Genomic DNA, 15,628 nt, shown 5'->3' on the forward strand with positions numbered 1-15,628 from the left:
ATTTTCATTATGTTATTTTGATTTATTTATTCATACCATTTCATCCTTCCACAAGATAGTCCCGAAACAAATCTAGGGTTGCTACCCAAGCCGGCTGGTCGTTCGGTTGCCAGAGACGCGACCCAGTCGTTCAGACTTTTTGTTCTGTATCTATAGACGCAACCCAGTCGTTCTGGCTGGCAATGTTCTTATCCCTTGCTTGGTAGCTAGCCCTCAACGGCTAACTTACAGTCACGTCAATAACAGCAAAGTAGCTGCATTTGCTTAAGCTGTTTTCTAGTTACATTTATTTGGATACATCCATAGCAATGATGCACTATTTTGCCTGGCATAGGAAATGTGCTCTCATCAGGACACTGTTGTTCAGAAGAGCTAGCCAACAACACAACTAACACAATCACTTCAAACTGAAGCTGGAAAGACAGCAACCTAGCTGCACTTCATTTGACCTGTTTTCTATTCTACTTTTAAAGATGCACAATCGAGAGCATCCTGTCGGGCTGTATCACCGCCTGGTACGACAACTGCTCCGCCCACAATCGTAAGGCTCTCCAGAGGGTAGTACGGTCTGCACAATGCATCTCCAGGGGCAAACTACCTGCCCTCCAGAACACCTACATCACCCAATGTCACAGGAATGCCAAAAAGATCATCAAGGACAACAACCACCTGAGCCACTGCCTGTTCACACTGCTACCATAAAGAGTGCGAGGTCAGTACAGGTGCATCAAAGCTGTGACCAAGAGACTGAAAAACAGCTTCTATCTCAAGGCCATCAGACTGTTAAAACAGCCATCACTAACATTGAGTAGCTGCTGCCAACATACAGACCCAAATCTCTAGCCACTTTAATAATTAAATGTATCACTAGTCACTTTAAACAATGCCACTTTATATAATGTTAACATACCCTACATTACTCATCTCATATGTGTATATACTGTACTCTATACCATCTAATGCATCTTGCCTATGCCGCACGACCATCGCTCATTAATATATTTATATGGGTTTTTTTATTTTTTATTTCACCTTTATTTAACCAATTAGGCAAGTTGAGAGCAAGTTCTCATTTACAATTGCGACCAGGCCAAGATAAAGCAAAGCAGTTCGACACATACAACAACACAGAGTTACACATGGAGTAAAACAAACATACAGTCAATATTCCAGTAGAAAAATAAGTTCATACACGATGTGAGCAAATTAGGTGAGATAAGGGAGGTAAAGGCAACAAAAAAAAAGGACATGGTGGCAAAGTAAACACAATACAGCAAGTAAAACACTGGAATGGTAGATTTGCAGTGGAAGAATGTGCAAAGTAGAAATATAAATAATGGAGTGCAAAGGAGCAAAATAAATAAATACAGTAGAGGAAGAGGTAGTTTGGGTTAAATTATAGATGGGCTATGTACAGGTGCAGTAATCTGAGCTGCTCTGACAGCTGGTGCTTAAAGCTAGTGAGGGAGATAAGTGTTTCCAGTTTCAGAGATATTTGTACTTCGTTCCAATCATTGCCATCAGAGAACTGGAAGGAGAGGTGGCCAAAGGAAGAATTGGTTTTGGGGGTGACCAGAGAGATATACCTGCTGGAGCTCGAGCTACAGGTGGGTGCTGCTATGGTGACCAGCGAGATGAGATAAGGGGGGACTTTACCTAGCAGGGTCTTGTCGATGACCTGGAGCCAGTGGGTTTGGCGACGAGTATTAAGCGAGGGGCAGCCAACGAGAGCGTACAGGTCGCAGTGCTGGGTAGTATATGGGGCTTTGGTGACAAAACAGATGGCACTGTGATAGACTGCATCCAATTTATTGAGTAGGGTATTAGAGGCTATTTTGTAAATGACATCGCCGAAGTCGAGAATCGGTAGGATGGTAGGATGGTCAGTTTTGTATATATTTATATGTACTAGAGGTCAACCGATTCAATCGGCATTAGGGCCGATTTCAAGATTTTATAACAATCGGTAATCGGTATTTTTTGGATGCCGAATACATTTGCAATCCACAAGAAGACTGAATACGCGAGTGCAGCAAGGAGCCATGACAAGTTGCTAGCAAGCATTAAACTTATCTTAGACTAGGAATAGATTGTCCACCATCTATGCATTATCCAGACAGAAAAGAGATATAGGCAAAAGAACATTTCGATTTAGAACAATACAGAAATGGAATAAATTAACTGAGCAAATTAGAAACCTTTCAATATATAAATGTAAACATTATTTTTAAAACAATTTAAATATAGTTTATAGAAATGTTGTGGGACTATAGTAGATGAAGAATCAATATTTTTAGATTGAGTATTTATTGGGTCATTATGCTAGTATATTATGTTTGTAATAGTGTGTTATATGTGAAAGTGTGTTTGTATTATAAATTGTATTTTTAATGTTTAAGGACTCTTGAAAGATTAGCCCAAATGGGGACTACAAGAGGTCCAAATCAAATCAATCAATCTTATAAAAAACAATCAATCTTAACATAATCACTAGTTATCTACACATGGTTGATGATATTGCTAGGTTAACTAGCTTGTCCTGCGTTGAATATAATCAATGCGTTGCCTGTTCATTTATCATCGAATCACAGCCTACTTCAACTTTGCCAAATGGGTGATGATTTAACAAAAGTGCACAATCATTGCACCAATGTACCCAACCTTAAACATCAATGTATTTCTTAAAATCAATACACAAGTATAATTTTTAAAAGCAGCATATTTAGTTAAGAAATTCATGTTAGCAGGCAATATTAACTAGGGAAATTTTACATAATTATGACATAACATTGAAGGTTGTGCAATGTAACAGCAATATTTAGACTTAGGGTTGCCACCCGTTTCACTGAAAGAATAAACGTTTTGTTATCGAAATGATAGTTTCCAGATTTGACCATATTAATGACCTAAGGCTCGTATTTATGTGTGTTTATTATATTATAATTAAGTCAATGATTTGATAGAGCAGTCTGACTGAGCAGTGGTAGGCAGCAGCAGGCTCGTAACCATTCATTCAAACAGCACTTTCCTGCATTTGCCAGCATCTCTTCGCAATGCTTGAAGCACAGCGCTGTTTATGACTTCAAGCCTAACTCCCGAGATTAGGCTGGCAATACTATAGTGCCTATAAGAACATCCAATAGTCAAAGGTAGATGAAATACAAATGGTATAGAGAGAAAGAGTCCTATAATTCTTATAATAACTACAACCTAAAACTTCTTAACCGTTAATATTGAAGACTCATGTTAAAAGGAACCACCAGCTTTCATATGTTCTCATGTTCTGAGCATGGAAATTAAATGTTAGCTTTTTTTACATGGCACATATTGCACTTTTACTTTCTTCTCCAACACTGTGTATTTGCATTATTTAAACCAAATTGAACAGGTTTCATTATTTATTTGAGACTCAATTGATTTTATTTATGTATTATATTAAGTTCAAATAAAAGTGTTTATTCAGTATTGCTGTAATTGTCATTATATATATATATATATACTGCTCAAAAAAAGGGAACACTTAAACACCACAATGTAACTCCAGGTCAATCACACTTCTGTGAAATCAAATTGACCACTTAGGAAGCAACACTGAATGACAATAAATTGCACATGCTGTTGTGCAAATGGAATAGACAACAGGTGGAAATTATAGGCAATTAGCAAGACACCCCCAATAAAGGAGTGGTTCTGCAGGTGGTGACCACAGACCACTTCTCAGTTCCTATGCTTCCTGGCTGATGTTTTGGTCACTTTTGAATGCTGGCGGTGCTTTCACTCTAGTGGTAGCATGAGACGGAGTCTACAACCCACACGAGTGGCTCAGGTAGTGCAGCTCATCCAGGATGGCACATCAATGCGAGCTGTGGCAAGAAGGTTTGCTGTGTCTGTCAGCGTAGTGTCCAGAGCATGGAGGCGCTACCAGGAGACAGGCCAGTACATCAGGAGACGTGGAGGAGGCCGTAGGAGGGCAACAACCCAGCAGCAGGACCGCTACCTCCGCCTTTGTACAAGGAGGAGCAGGAGGAACACTGCCAGAGCCCCGCAAAATGACCTCCAGCAGGCCACAAATGTGCATGTGTCTGTTCAAACGATCAGAAACAGACTCCATGAGGGTGGCATGAGGGACCGACGTCCACAGGTGGGGAGCCCAACACCGTGCAGGACGTTTGGCATTTGCCAGAGAACACCACGATTGGCAAATTCGCCACTGGCGCCCTTTGCTCTTCACAGATGAAAGCAGGTTCACACTGAGCACATGTGACAGACGTGACAGTCTGAAGACGCCGTGGAGAACGTTCTGCTGCCTGCAACATCCTCCAGCATGACCGGTTTGGCAGTGGGTCAGTCATGGTGTGGGGTGGCATTTCTTTGGGGGGCCGCACAGCCCTCCATGTGCTCGCCAGAGGTAGCCTGACTGCCATTAGGTACCGAGATGAGATCCTCAGACCCCTTGTAAGACCATATGCTGGTGCAGTTGGCCCTGGGTTCCTCCTAATGCAAGACAATGCTAGACCTCATGTGGCTGGAGTGTGTCAGCAGTTCCTGCAAGAGGAAGGCATTGATGCTATGGACTGGCCCGCCCGTTCCCCAGACCGGAATCCAATTGAGCACATCTGGGACATCATGTCTCGCTCCATCCACCACAGACTGTCCAGGAGTTGGCAGATGCTTTAGTCCAGGTCTGAGAGGAGATCCCTCAGGAGACCATCCGCCACCTCATCAGGAGCATGCCCAGGCGTTGTAGGGAAGTCATACAGGCACGTGGAGGCCACACACACGACTGAGCCTCATTTGGTCTTGTTTTAAGGACATTACATCAAAGTTGGATCAGCCTGTAGTGTGGTTTTCCACTTTAATTTTGAGTGTGACTCCAAATCCAGACCTCCATGGGTTGATACATTTTGATTTCCATTGATAATTTGTGTGATTTTGTTGTCAGCACATTAAACTATGTAAAGAAAAAAGTATTTAATAATAATTGTTCATTCATTCAGATCTAGGATGTGTTATTTTAGTGTTCCCTTTATTTTTTTGAGCAGTGTATATATATATATATATATACATATACATATATATATATATATATATATATATATATATATATATATAAATATATACAAATAAATAAAAATTGGCATCGGCTTTTTAGGCCTTCCAATAATCGGCATCGGTGTTGAAAAATCATAATCGGTCAACCTCTAACATGTACATATTCTTATTCATCCCTTTACACTTGTAAGGTAGTTGTTGTGAAATTGTTAGATTACTTGTTTGATATTACTGCACTGTCAGAACTAGAAGCATGAGCATTAACATCTGCTAGCCACGTGTATGTGACCAATAAAATTGTATTTTATTTATTGATAGTTCTTTTGGCTGATTAATCGGCATCGGCTTTTTAGGCCTTCCAATAATCGGCATCGTTGTTGAAAAATCATAATCGGTCAACCTCTAATATGTACATATATCCATAAAAATTTAATTCTGCTGATTCATGATTTCGACTAGCTGAGAAAATCTGCCTGCCTGTCTGTCTCATCCCGACACTAAATGTTAATGTCTAAAGGAAATGTGAGATAATATCTAGATGTTTTATAGTAAGATCAAGTTTATAAATTGCCTGGCTGGGCTGATGAGACAGTGGATTGCGCAGGCATTTTAACATCATAGATTTTTCCCGGTGTTAACTTATGGAATAGACACCGACTGGAATGCGCTTTTAACCAATCAGCATTAGACCCTTCCGTTGTATAAACAGGGAAAAACACATAGCTTGCAGAACTAGCACCTGAAGGAGAGGGGGAAGTCAGGTATGTCTACAAAGCTAATCTGTCAGGTGTCTCAGTGGCATGCTAGGGCCCAGGTGCATTCTACCAAGAAGAAACACACACACACAGACAGAGCGAGAGAGAGAGAGAGACACAGACAGATAGAGACAGGCAGAGAGAGAGAGAGACAGGCAGAGAGAGAGAAACAGGCAGAGAGAGAGAGAGAGGCAGAGAGAGAGAAACAGGCAGAGAGAGAGAGAGAGAGAGAGAGAGAGAGGCAGAGAGAGAGAGACAGGCATACAGAGAGAGACAGACAGTGAAGCACAGACACAGAGAGAGACATACAGAGAGAGAGAGAGATGCAGACAGAGAGACACAAACACAGAGGCAAAGACAGAGAGAGAGACAGAGACAGATGAACAGAGAGAGAGAGAGAGAGAGAAACAGACAGACACAGAGAGAGAGAGAGAAACAGACAGACACCGAGAGAGAGAGAGACAAAGACAGAGAGAGACAGACAGACAGAGAGAGGGAGAGAGACCGAAACAGACAGAGAGACAGAAACAGAGAGAGAGACAAACCGAGAGAGAGAGAGACAAAGACAAACCGAGAGAGAGAGAAAGACAAACCGAGAGAGAGAGAGAGAGAGAGACAAAGACAAACCGAGAGAGAGTCACAGACAGACAGACACAGAGAGAGAGAGACAGATGAGAAAGAGAGACAGAAAGACAGAGACAGACAGACACAGAGACAGACAGACAGACAGACGAGACAGACAGACACAGAGAGAGAGACTCCGACAGACACAAAGAGAGAGCAAGAGAGAGAGAGAGACAGAGAGACACAGACAGAGACAGACAGGGGCATAGAGAGACACAGACAGAGAGACACAGAGGAACAGAGAGAGAGAGACAGACAGACAGATAGGCAGAGACAGATGAGACACAGAGAGAGAGACTCCGACAGACACAAAGAGAGAGCAAGAGAGAGAGAGAGACAGAGGCACAGACTGAGAGAGCAGACAGACACACAGAGAGAGAGGGAGACAGAGAGCGAGAGACAGACAGACACAGATACAGAGAGAGACAGACAGAGGCAGACAGAGAGACATACAGAGGCACAGACAGAGGCACAGATAGAGAAAGAGACAGAGAGAGACAGATACACAGACATAGGCAAAAAACAGACAGAGAGAAGACCAAGACAGATGAACAGAGAGAGAGAGAGACAGAGAGAAACACAGAGGCAGACAGACAGATACATAAACAGAGAGAGCAGACACACATAAAGACAGAGACAGACAGACACAGAGTCAGACAGACAAACAGACAGACAAGAGACAGACAGAGGAACAGAGAGAGCGAGACAGAGAGACACAGACAGAGAGACAGACATAGACACCGACAGAGGAACAGAGAGAGAGAGAGACAAACGAGACACAGAGAGAGAGACTCTGACAGAAACACAGAGAGAGCAAGAGAGACAGACAGACAGAGACGGACACAGATACACAGAGAGAGGCAGACAGAGAGGCATTCAGACAGACAGAGAGGCAGACAGAGAGGCATACAGACAGACAGGCAGAGAGGCAGAGAGGCAGAGGCAGACACCATCACAGACACAGAGGCACAGACAGAGAGAGACACAGACATATGCACAAAAACAGACAGAGAGAAGACCAAGACAGATGAACAGAGAGACAGAGAGAAACAGAGGCAGACAGACAGATAAACAGAGAGAGCAGACACACAGAGAGAGAGAGAGAGAGAGAGAGAGAGAAACATTCCATCACACAGCTCTACAATGTCAAGAGATGAAACCAGAGAAGAGTCCCCTCAGCCAGCTGGTTCTGAGGCTCAGTTTACAAACCCAAACCAACCCCATAGAGCCTCAGGACAGCACTCATAAAATCTGGCCCAACCAAATCATCACAAAACAAAAAGAAGAATATATCACCTATTGGAAAGACACAAAAAATCCTAATCACAAAAAAGTAAACTTCAATGCTATTTGGCTCTAAACAGACAGTAATTGGTGGAAGACTATCTGACCACTGTGACTGATAGAAAACTGAGGAAAACATTGACTAGGTACAGACTCAGTGAGCACAGTCTGGCTAGAGAGACCGGTCATCACAGACAAACCTGATGCCCAGAGAGGACAGGCTGTGCTCACTCTGCTCCAGGGGAGAGGTAGAGACAGAGCTGCATTTCCTATTACACTGTGACAAATACTCAGACCTAAGGCAATATTTATTTCCCAAAATTATAATTCAATACAAAGATTTTGAAACTATAAAAGATGAAGAAAAAAATCAAATATTTATTGGGTGAAAAGCCAAACATTTTTGGCAGCCAAGTTTTGGCAGCCAAATATGTGTCCTCCTGCCACAACCTGAGGGACAGCAAGTGAAAAGTGCAATGTAATGTCAATATTATTTCCCATTTTGTATTGTCTTTCATACCATGTCATGTGTCTTCTCAGTCATGCTGACACTGGTCTACTACCATTGCTTTAATGTATTGTTGTTCTCATTAATATTGTTGTTGTTAATGGTAATCCCATGTCCACTACTACTATTATTATTGCTGTTGGTCCCACCATTTATGTATTTATGTATTTATATATCTATACTTTGACAATGTGAGTAATAATGAACTTGCCATGTCAATAAAGTCAATAGAATTGAAATTGAGAGAGAGAGAGAGACAGAGAAAGAGACAGAGAGAGAACGAGAGAGAAAGAGATCTAAACAAGAGGACTTAGCGATACAAATTGGTGACATATGGACAACACATTTTAAAACACTCTACAACACCTTTCAAATTGACACAAACACAGAACAACGCCAAATTCATGAGAAGTTGAATGGATTAGAAAAAGCTATAAAGGACAATCAAAATCCATTGGATTGGAAACTTCAGGCTCTGAAATTTAAAAAAGCATGCGGACCTGATGGCATCCTAAATGAGATGCTCAAACTCACTAGTGCAAAATTTCAATTGGCTATATTAAACTGTTTAATTTGATCCTGAGTGTAGGTTATTTCCCTGACATCTGGAATCTAGGACTCATAACCCCAATCTTTAAAAATGGAGACAAATTTGACCCTAACAATTACAGAGGCATTTCTGTGAACAGTAACCTGGGGAAGGTTTTCTGTAGTATTATAAATGTAAGAGTTCTAAACGTCCTTAATAAGCACAATGTCTTGAGTAAAAGCCCAATTGGATTTATACCAAAACATCGCACAACTGATCATATTTACACCCTACACACCCTGATTGATAAACATGTCCACCAAAATAATACCAAAATATAATCTTGCTTTATCGACTTCCAAAAAGCATTTGATTCTATTTGGCATACAGGACTGTTCTACAAAGTTATTGAAAGTGGTGTAGGGGGTAAAAAATATGACATAATTAAATCAATGTATACTGGCAATCCGTGCAGCATTAAAATTGTCAAGAAAAAAACAGAACTCTTTAACCAGGGGCGCGGCCTTTGTCAAGGTTGCAATCTGAGCCCTGCACTCTTCAATATTTACATCAACGAATTGGCCACAATTCTAGAAAAATCCTCAGCCTCTGGTGTTAGTCTCCACAATTCAGAAGTTAAATGCCTGTTCTTCGCAAATTACCTATGCCTGCTATCACCCACAGCACATGGCCTACAGCAGAGCCTGGACCTGCTTAGAGCAGTACTGCCAGACCTGGGCCCTGGCAGTAAAACCCCCAAAAAACTAAAATAATGATTTTCCAGAGAAGATCTAGATCTCAGGGAATTAGACCAAAGTTCTCAGTTGGTACAAAATATATAAAGTACTGCACACACTACAATTACTTAGGCTTAAAAATAAGTTCAAGTGGACACCTAAATGAGGCAGTGAATGAACTGAGAGAGAAAGCATGCAAGGCATTCTGCACCATTAAAAAGCCAATTCAAATTGAAATACTTACTCAAATTTGGCTAAAACGAATTTAATATGTCATTGAACCAATTGCACTTTATGGCAGCGAGGTGTGGGGTCCACTTGCAAAACAAGATTTAATGAAATGGGACAAACACCCCATTGAAACCCTGCATGCAGAGTTCTGTAAGATTTTCCTACATGTCCAGAGGAAAACTACAAACAATGCATGCAGGGCAGAATTAGGCCAATATCCACTAATAATAAAAACTCAAAAAAGAGCAATTAAGTTTTGGAAACATCTAAAATACAGTGACCCCCTCTCATATCATTACCAAGCCCTGCAATGCCAAGAGCTGAGCAAAGAAGATAGTCCCCTCATCCAGCTGGTCCTGAGTTCACAAACCTGTTCTACTAACACACTGAAGCCTCAGGACCAGAACATCCAATCAATCAGGATAAACCAAATTACATCACAGTCAAAACAAAACTATATTACTTATTGGTAAACACAAGTACAAACACAAAGCAAAATGCAGTGCAATCTGGCCCTAAATTGACAGTACACTGTGGCTAAATATTTGACCATGGTTACTGATCAAAACCTTAGAAAAACCTTGACAAAGTACAGGCTCAGTGAGCACAGCCTTGCCATTGAGAAGGGTAGACACAGGAAAACCTGGCTCCCTGTAGAGGAAAGGCTGTGCAACCACTGCACAACAGCAGAGCCTGAGACGGAGCTGCATTTCCTGACAAAATGTCAAAAATATGAAACAATTAGAGTGTCATTTCCCCAAATTTGAAACCCTTTCAAAGACCTCTTTGATGAGAGTAGGCTACCCGTCCTGTTGGGGGAGGACGCAGAGAGCTGTGGGTTGGCAGCGCACTACATTGCTGCCTGCCATAAGTTGAGCGACAGTGTCTGACAGACCATGTATGCTTATTGTTGAATGTATGGTCACTTTATGGTTATTGTTGTTACTGTTGTCCCGTTGACAATTTTGATTCTCATTTTTATATTGTAAATATTGAAAATAAGCTTTGGCAATATGTACATTGTTACTTCATGCCAATAAAGCAAATTGAATTGAGAGACAGAGAGACAGAAAGAGAGAGACAGAGAGAGAGAAAGACACACACACAGAGACACAGACAGACATAGGCAAAGAAACAGACAGACACAGAGAAAGACAGAGAAAACCTCTCCCAACGTTGAGAACCAATCAGTGATCAGTTCAATCATCCCGACCAACATGGGACACAGTAAAAACAGATGTGCCAGAGATTCAGACTCAGCACAGAATGGACACCCCTCCCCAACAGTAGGGTCCACGTGTACCAGATGCATGTTGGTGGCTATAGCTCCATGTATTATCCTCCATTGGAGGTCAGCTGTCCTCTTATCAATAGGCAGTTTGTATAATGATCGCCAACAGCCTTTTGGAGAGGCACCTGGACCAAGCACACCCGCCCACCTCGTCGATTTTACCCCTTCCAGGGAAGAGGCATGGGACACCTTTACACATATTCTGTACATGGCCTTCTTTCCCACCTCCTTGAACTCCCCCAGCTCCGGGGTATCGAAGGAAAGCAGCATCCCCACATCCTCCTCGAATGCCCCCATGGCAGCACTATGACCCAGCTTGGTACACCCCACGCCTAACAGGCATGAACGTATGCTAGCTGAACCCAGAACACGGGACTGGATGGCAGTGTTGTTAAAAAGAGGCTCTTCAAAAAGACAGCTGGAGCAGCACCCATTTCCACCTTGACAGTCTGGCACACACTTTCTCCGCTACACCCTCCCAGTTCATTTTCTGACAGACATTGGAGCCTAGAAAACCCCCCAAAGTCTTCATCCCATCTCTGCCCCACTGGAGTTCCCCTGGTAACCGTGGAGCGGACCCCGTTTGAAGCCGACCTGCCCTCAGCGCTTCACTCTTTCCCCAATTGACTCTAGCTGAGGAGGCCCCCTCATACACCTTTAAAGCGTTTGAGAGAACCTTAACATCCTCACCCCCTGTAATAAAAACTGTCACGTCATCTGCATACGCAGACAGTGCTATCATGGCATCCTTCATTACACCTGGCAGAGAAACCAGTAAGCTTCACTCTTAAAAAACAAAGCATTGGTTCAATCACCAGACTATATAACTGCCCTGAAATTGGGCATCCCTGCCTGATGCCCCTTTGGACAGGGATAGGGCAACTCAAACCTTCACTATACACGAGGCCCCAGCATACAGTAAATTCATCCAAGACAAAAAAACATCCCCAAACCCAAAGGCTTTCATTGTTTTAAACAAGTACTGGTGATCCACACGATCAAAAGCCTTCTCCTGATCCAAAGAAAAATAAACCCACATTTACATCAGACAGTTTACAAATGTCTAAAACATCTCTTATCAGAAACAAGTTGTCAACATTAGAGCGATCAGGTATACAGTAGGACTGGTCCTTGTGGATCAACAATCCCAGATACTCTTTCAACCTGTTTGAGAGACATTTAGAAAGAATGTTGTATTCAGCGCACAGCAAAGCAACAGGTCTCCAATTTTTTATGAGAGCCAAATACCCCTTTTTTGGCAACAGTGAAAGCACCGCACGTTGACAGGATACAGGAAGAAAACCCTCATGAAAAAATTCACACACCACTTCATAAAAATCCTCCCCAGTAGACCCCCAAAAGTGCTTATAAAACTCATATGGTAAACCATCGATGCCAAGGGCTCGGCCAGATGAGAGCTGCATAACTGCTGTGGACAGCTCTTGCAGTGGAATGTCAGAGTCCAATGCGACTCTCTGCTCAGGTCCCAATTGAGGAAGACCGTGTAACAACTGTTCAGTACACAGAGAGTCACAATCCTCCGCCTTATAGAGGGCCGAGTAGAAATCCACGGCATGTTGACGCATTTCAATGTCATCCGTGGTCACCTTCCCATCAGGTAGACGAAGGCAGACCATCTGTTTACGTTGCAATGTCGACTGTCCTAGGTTTTTTTTTTTAAAGCGCTAGGAGCATCCATATCCTTGAGGGAAGCAAAACGAGACCTAATCAAGGCACCCTTCACTCTTTCATGCAGAAATGACCTCAGTTCATGTCTCTTGTCCTGTAAGTTCATGACTAGTCCAGGGTCGTTCTGAGTGAGCAGCTTCAATTCAATAGATTTGAGGTCCTGTTCACGGGCCTTGATAGTCTCTTTAACTTCAATTTGAGACAGAGCAGTATACTGTTGACAAAATACTCATATTTGGGCCTTCCCAACCTCAAACCATTGTCTCAAGGACTCAAAATTCCCTTTTATAACCCTCAATTTTCCCAAAACAACAAAAACCTTTTACAAAACATGACATCATGTAACAATTTAACATTAAAATACCAGTAAGGTGATGACCTTCGTGGACAGGACAAGTGAATATCAACAGTAACAATATGATGATCAGAGAAACCCACAAGAGTAATGTCACACCTTCCAAACCTACTACAGTATTGCTCAGATACTTACAACCTGTCTAACCTTGCTGCACTTAATTTTTAGCCATGTGTACTGCCTAACTTTTGCATTCCTTACTCTCCACATATCAGAAAGCTCAAACTCAGTTAATAGGCCAGACAGGCTGACCGCAGGTGAGGTTCTTCAGCGGTGCGATCAACCGTAAAATCCACTGTACAGTTCCAGTCACCCCCTAAAACCATACACCCCTCTTGATCACACTGTCTTAAGGTTTCCTTTATTTGATCAAATATAGCAATACGCTCTGTACCCTCATTAGGAGCATAAACATTAAAAAAAAAAAAACATAACATCCACCTTGACCAATAAAACCCGACCCTTGACAATCTCTGTTGTAGATACCACAGTCGCCCCTAAACCTGAGGAAAAAAAGATTGCCACCCCAGCACTGAAATTAGTAGCATGACTGCCAATTTGACAGATTTCCCAAAAGTCTGATCCAGAAACTAATTTACCTCCTCTAGATCATAAACTGAGTCTTCACCAGCAGCTATCATATCAAAAGAGATATCCATATCCTTCTCCTGATCCTCAGCTGAGACCACAGACAACTGACTCCCCTCTACCACATCCCTTTCAACACTCCCCACTTGCACCTCATCACTCGTACCAGGCATCTCCTCCACTACCTGGGAGACTAGCCCCACCTGAACCTCATTACTCATAGTGGGCATCTCCTCCACTACCTGGGAGCCTAGCTCCACATGAACCCCAGCATTCGTAGTGGGCATCTCCTCCACAACCTGGGAGCCTAGCTCCACATGAAAACTCTCCTGTACCTCATTACTCGTAGAATTGAATTGAAAATTGAGAGCCAGAGAGAGAAAGAGAGACAGACAGAGAGAGAGAGAGAGAGAGAGAGAGAGAGACAGAGACAAACAGAGACAGGAGAGAGAGGGAGACAGACAGATGTGTAATGTATATGTGAGTGGTAGCTGGCAAGAGAGAGAGAGACCAACACCTGGGGAGAAGCTGTTATTCCATCTGGAGCAGCAACATGTCCATAAACAGGGCTTGTACACACACACAGCTAAGTAAACACCGGCTGAGAATTCATGAATTGTATTCCCATGAAAGAGGTGCATGCAGCACCGTCCAGGTTACGCATCCACGCATCGTGGGCGGAAAGACGAACGCGATCCCAGTGGTGCCCCCGCAACGGGAGCAGGGGAGAAGATTTATTCCGGAGAATAACAGAGGAGAGGAAGAAAAAGAAAAAAAAAGAGAGATGTCTGTCAAAGATAAGATGTAATTAAAAAAAATTAAACACCCACTGTCTGCCCGACACACTTGGCGAGGACGCCCCGTTGGATTGTGGGAAGATTAACGAGAGAAGTCTAGTAAACACTAAGCAGTGAGAGAATGTTGCCCCCGGATTCACATGGAAGATGTGGGTATGATCCCAGAGGCATTGTGGGGGAAAAAAGAGAAAATGTTTTTAAAAAGTCCAACGAAATCCTTATCTACATTATTAATATGTGTAATGAGTCTCAGCAATAACAAACATCATTAACTTCCTCTGTGAAAACAAACAGGCTCTGCTTTAGAAACCGGTCAAATAGGGAGAATGGAGATATCTTTTCTCTGCAGACCTTGAGAACTGAGACGAGAGTAGCAGGACCAAGAAGAGCACAGCCTTGCCCACACGTACAGGGAGATTTTGTTTAAAGCCCCTGCATAGTGGCAGAAGGTACTGGACTTCTGAGAAGCCATCAAACAGACACAGGGATTTATCCATACCCCGGATACACCCGGCCCTATTATATATCACCAGGTCTGAGTAGGGTTCATTAGGCACCAAGCAGAAGAAAACAGACTGAAACAGAGATGGACTACCTGGAATTGTCCAATGAGAAACACTAGCTTTCAATTTCTGTAGCAAAATGTTTTAAATGAGCGTCTGTTGCGTGCCCTAATGAACACAACCCAGCTGTTAGGCCTATGCAATGAGAAACTCTTTCACTTTCCATTGCAAAACGTTTTAAATAATCATATTTTGCATGCCATAATAAACACAAACCAGCTGTAGACAGCCTATGTCTCTGTTGGGACATGCCAAAGTGGGCTAAGTTTCCGTCCCATTAGTAATGCTGAGCTGTGATTGGCAGACTGGGGCCGTGTTCCCGGACAGGTCAACGGCGGATGGCCCACGGCACTCGCTGGAGAGCCCATCAATCACAGTTTGTGATAATTAACCAGCAGGAGACAAGCCAGGAGCTCCTTGTTCTGCTCCCCCACTCTAAGGGAGGGAGGGGGGTAAAGAGAGGAGGGAAGGAGATTAGATTGGGATAGGCAAGAGAGAGGGAGACTGAAGAGACAGAAAGGGAAAAAGAGGGAGAGAGATATGCAGAGACAGAAAGAGTGCATACATTAACCCCATACTCATAGCCGAGGCCAAATATCCCTTCAACACTACAGTTACTCATCAG

At 42.8% G+C, this 15,628-nt stretch overlaps 1 protein-coding gene across 2 annotated transcripts in view; it reads right to left on the reverse strand.

Moving 5' to 3' along the window:
- The window catches only part of LOC139373292 (neural cell adhesion molecule 2-like), a 424,626-nt gene that overhangs the window by 395,486 nt on the left and 13,512 nt on the right, over positions 1-15,628 (reverse strand). The gene's annotated exons all lie outside the window — the stretch shown is intronic.

The sequence above is a fragment of the Oncorhynchus clarkii genome, chromosome 18 (assembly GCF_045791955.1).
Source record: "Oncorhynchus clarkii lewisi isolate Uvic-CL-2024 chromosome 18, UVic_Ocla_1.0, whole genome shotgun sequence".
Classification (NCBI taxonomy): domain Eukaryota; kingdom Metazoa; phylum Chordata; class Actinopteri; order Salmoniformes; family Salmonidae; genus Oncorhynchus; species Oncorhynchus clarkii.